The sequence below is a fragment of the Vombatus ursinus genome, unplaced genomic scaffold (genome assembly GCF_900497805.2).
Source record: "Vombatus ursinus unplaced genomic scaffold, bare-nosed wombat genome assembly UNPS02014832.1, whole genome shotgun sequence".
In the NCBI taxonomy this organism is placed as follows: domain Eukaryota; kingdom Metazoa; phylum Chordata; class Mammalia; order Diprotodontia; family Vombatidae; genus Vombatus; species Vombatus ursinus.
The window spans coordinates 11,825,426-11,830,484 of record NW_020954610.1 but is presented as its reverse complement, the minus strand read 5'-3'; the positions used below and the strand labels follow the sequence as shown (position 1 = coordinate 11,830,484).

Below are 5,059 nucleotides of genomic sequence, written 5' to 3'. Positions count from 1 at the left end.
GAGGAAGTTTTTAATAGCCCTATTAAGTGTGATAGTGAAAATAATTGGGAGGGTTTTATTTTGCATTATGTATATATACATATATGTATAATTTACATATAGAGAGATATGTGTATACATATATATGTTTCTCTATATATTGTATATGTAATATGTAGGTATGATTGGGCAATAGGAATAAAGTGATTTTTTGAAAATTTAATAAAATCAAGATCGCCAAGCAAGAAAACTTGGATTTTGAGTTTGCCTTTCTGCTTTCCTTTTCTAAGGCTGTAAAAAGTTCTGCTGGGCTCAGTTCATTGGTCTTAGCACAAGAAATTGGAAAGTAAGGCTCAACTCCTATGGCCAGAAGATAGAAAGACATGGGTGGAGAAGCTTAGTGGGTTGAACTCAGTATGAGCCACCCTGGGAACTGAGGAATCCAGTGCTAGGAGAGGGAATCAGGAAGCCAAAGGTGAAGAAGCACAAAGGAAAGGATGATAAGAAATGCTACGTGAATGGGTCAGCAAAAATGTAGATGGAAGGATAAGAAAAATCCAGGACAGAAGCTAGCGCTCATACGAGAATCCTTGAAGCTTGGAGCCATCTTCGCCCTGATTACCAGTGGGAATTCCTCTTAAAGAGGCAGCTGAGAGATGTAACACATAGACTAGAGGACACTGCCATGGCACAGGGGAGAGTGTTGGGGATGGGGTTCTAACGTATCTCCACCTCTTCCTCCTAGCTTTTATCTTGAACAAATGGGCTCGTTGACACACTACAAAATGGGCACGTGGTTTTCTTAAGACTCCATGATATCTTGTAAATTTCAGTGAAATTAGACAGGTAGAATGCATCTACATATGCATAAACATATATATTTCAAAAGACCAATGCTATTCTTCAAAGGATGAGAATAGGGTTAAAACTGACTGTGCCTTGTGCAACCTAGACACTGAATAAATGAATGACATATTGTTTCATTGTATTTTTAGGGAAGGAGTAGAACTTTTTTTAAAGCCAACCTCATTAAAGTACATTTGCCCCCATTACTCTGAAAGGAATGATTTCTTAGAAATGTTCACCCTCATCAAAACAATTATTGAAGCGTCTCCTTCTTTTGTGGAAAAACAAGGTTGAGAGAAACTGTCAACAGATATGAAGAATAAGAATTCGTCCATTTTAAGAACTATGTAGAATATTGGTGTAATTCAATCTACTATAATTTTGTAAACAAAAACTGAATCAGCCTGAATATTACTTCCCTATTTTGCCCTATTAAAATAATGCTTTTCATTCAGTGTATTAAAAAGTAATCAAGGGAATTCAACTGGAATTAGGGGGAAAAAGTGTTAATGAATTTTTGACCTGTCTTGAAGCTAATATAATCAAGTGGGGTCTCAGGAGTGTCATCCTGGAAAAACATCATCTTGAATCCCAATTTACATTTAACAGGGTCTGAGCAACAGTCCCAGTTTATAGCCTACTCACCACATTTATAGTCTCATCTATGGGGTTTGGAATTTAACATTATTACTTAGACATCTTTTGTTAGTAATTACTCAGAACATTCCTGTTTTATAGATTAATTTTATTACCCCTTTTCTGTAGAAGAAACTGAGGTAAAGAAACAGGTTCAAGGCCATACAGCCTATCTTTAAATTTCTAATTCTTTCTGCAATATACAGCTTGCTAGATGAGACAACATCAAATAAATTTCCATTAGTGTGAGGCAGCGTGTTAGCTTTATAGGCCTGGAAGATGAGCTCACGTCTAATCCTTCCTGAAGCAGTAATCCCCTGTAAGTTACTAACAAAGTGGTCACCTGGCCTCTGCTTAAAGATTGTCAGTGAAGCAGCTGTCACTGCCTCCCAAGGCAGCCTTTTCCATGGGAAGTTCTGATTATAAAGCTTTTTTAAACTCTTCCATATATTAAGCTGAAACCTGCATTTCTTTAGCTTTGAAGTTACCGGCCTTAGTTCTATCTGCCCAGACTGAGTAGAATGTGTGCAATCATTTTTTTCTATACAACCAGCTCTAAATCTTTTTGTTTGTTTGTTTGTTTCTCTAGGCTAAATGTGCCCAATTCCTTCAACTAACCTTTATATGGCATAGGTAGGAGTCTGCTCACCATCTGACCAACGTCCTCTGGTTCAGCCCCAGTTTGTCAATATCCCTTTTGAAATGAATCACTCTGAACTGTCCATAGTACATCAGATGTCTGAACTGACAAATTCGAGATTGTGGCTACGACCTATGGCCTCAGACCCTTACTAGCTGTGTGACCCTAGGCAAATCACTTAACCTCTGTCTGCTTTAATACACTGGAGGAGGAAGTGGCAAACTACTCCAGTGACTTCACCAAGAAACTGCCCACTCCAGTGGGGTCACGAAGAGTTGGACGTGACTGAACGACTGAACAATAGCATGACCTATATTGCTTCATACGTTATACACAATGGATGAAGCACCAGGTGGAATCGGGAAGACCTGGGCTCCAGTCAGACCTCAGACACTTACTAGTTGTGTACTCTGGGCTAGTCAATTAACCTCTGTTTGCCACAGTTTCCTCATCTGTAAAATAGAGATAATAATAGCATCTATCTTCCAGGAGTATTGTAAGGATCAAATGAGATAATAATTGTAATGCACTTAGCGCAGTACCTGGCACTTTGTAAGCACTTTATAAATGTTATCATCATCATCATTACTATCATTTCTGTAGTATGTAGGGCACCCCTCTTGTTTATTAAATGATTTTCCAGAAAAGCTATACCATGGTCAAAATTCTCGGCAGGTAATTACGCAAAATCATAGATCACAAGCCCCTACCCATGTATTTAGTTTTACTAATCAGCCAAAACACATCATTATTTTAAATCAGACATTAAACAAAATAGCAGAATTAGAAAAGTAGTGATAGAACATTCTCCCAAGAAACCTCGGGCACATTTTCACACAAATTCACAAACCATCAGTGGGAAGATCAGATATAGCTGAGGAACATGTATGATAAGTCCGCTGGCATCCTCTGGTGATACCATCCCATTGCTAACTAGGTTTACTTGCACTGATTTGGGCCTGTAAGGTCACTAAATATATTGATGCCATTCATGCCACTGGGCATGAAGCCATGTCTCTGCTTCTTCTCCACCTTTGTGCTGATATGTTTCTATTGTTTTAGCTTTTACATGAGGTACAACCTGTTCCAAATAAGAGAGGGTGGTTTTTGCCTTTTCTTTTGGCTTAGAATCTCAAGTCCATGTTCGATTCTTTTATTTTTTTAAATAATTAATTAATTTTTAGCTTTCAATATTCATTTCCATAAGATTGTGAGGTTTAAATTTTCTCCTCCTCCCTTTCCTCCCCCTCCCCAAGACAGCATGCAATCTGATGTTGGCTCTACTTATACATTCATATTAAGCATATTTTCTCATTAGTCATGATGTAAAGAAGAATTAGAACTGATAGGAGGAACCATGAGAATGAAGCAATAGAAAAACAACATCAGAAGAAAAGGAGAGCAAATAGTACGCTTCCATCTCTGGATGTGGATAGCATTTTTCATTATGAGTCTTTTGAGTTATCTTAGATTCTTGCATTGCTGAAAAAGGCCAAGTCTATCAAAGTCAGTCATCACACAGTGTGGCTATTACTATGTACAATGTTCTCTTGGTTCTGCTCACTTCACTCAGCATCAGTTCATATAAGTCTTTCCAGGTTTTTCTGAAGTCAGTCTGCTCATCCTTTCTTATAGCACAATAGTATTCCATTACATTTATATACCACATCTTCAGTTTTTTCAATAATATAATGCAGTCTCTCAAAGACCATAGCCGTTGAACCAGAACAACAATAACAACAACCACCTTCCATTGTGGCTTTTTCTCTAGATATAGAGATAGAGACCTATAATGTCCTACTTTTAACCCTAACCTTGTTTAACCTGCAGGCATTTCATCTAATTCCTCCTGCTTAATAGATCTATATCATTCTCCCAAGCTTCTATGTGACATAAGGTTAGCAAGTCTCCCTTAACCCCTATCAATCTCTGATGCCCAATCTGTGCCCCCTTTAAAAACATTATGTTTGCTGCCTTCCAACAAAGCACAAAGGGTGGATCTGAGGTACTAAGCCATCACTCATAGGTCTTGCCATGCAGATGAATGGGAGAAGAGGAAGGAAAGAACAGACAGACAGGTGGAGCTACTGAAAGGCTATTTATTACCTCTCCCCTAAAATATATTAAATTTTAATTCTTGCCCTTCAATCAGTCAACAAGCAACCTCATAGTCCCAGCCTATCAAGAATTTTTTAGTTCCTAGTTCCATCATCCAGCAGATCAGCTATTCCTTACATCTTCAAATCATCCACTGTGTGATGTAGTGGATAGAGCACAGGCCTTGAAGTCAAGACCTGGTTTTGAATCCTGCCTATGATCCTCTGACCATGTATAGCTTGTTAAAACCATAGGACTCTGAAATTATTGAGGGCAACTTTGGATAACTGCATTCTTGCCATCTCTTTCCTGACCTCTGCTGACCATTTTTTTTATTTTTCTATCTTTTCCCACCCAACATAAATGCAAGTGTTCTATTTGTTGTCCTTAGTATTTACCATAAGTACCAGCTCATTCTGAGTTTCAGCCTCCTTGACACTATTTTTACCTGACATCCACACTTTCATAGTTTTCATCAGATATCTGCCTATGCTACCATATTTTATGTCATTTCCTTAAAAGGGGAGTTTGAGGGGGAGGGATGTAGCAGGACATTTAGGCAGGAGAAAAACAAAAGATATTAGTAAAACTTATTTGAAAAAAAAGTTGAGCTTATCAAGTGAGCTCAATCTATACATCAATGAAGCTTCATGGGAATGAAAAGCACCCAGAAAACACTTTCTAACTTACTCAAATGGTGGTTACTACTTAATCACTACAAAGCCAGAGTGGTCTGAATAAGTCCTACCAAACAAAATTAATTTCTTTTCTTTTTGTTTCTCTTAATTCCTTTCCTCTTCTTTTTTTCTTTTCCCCTTCCTTCCTTCCTTCCTTCCTTCCTTCCTTCCTTCCTTCCTTCCT

The 5,059-nt window shown here is 38.0% G+C and overlaps 1 pseudogene; it reads left to right on the top strand.

Moving 5' to 3' along the window:
• The first annotated feature begins 497 nt into the window (after positions 1 to 497).
• The window catches only part of LOC114025690, a 12,869-nt pseudogene continuing 8,307 nt past the window's right edge, over positions 498 to 5,059 (top strand).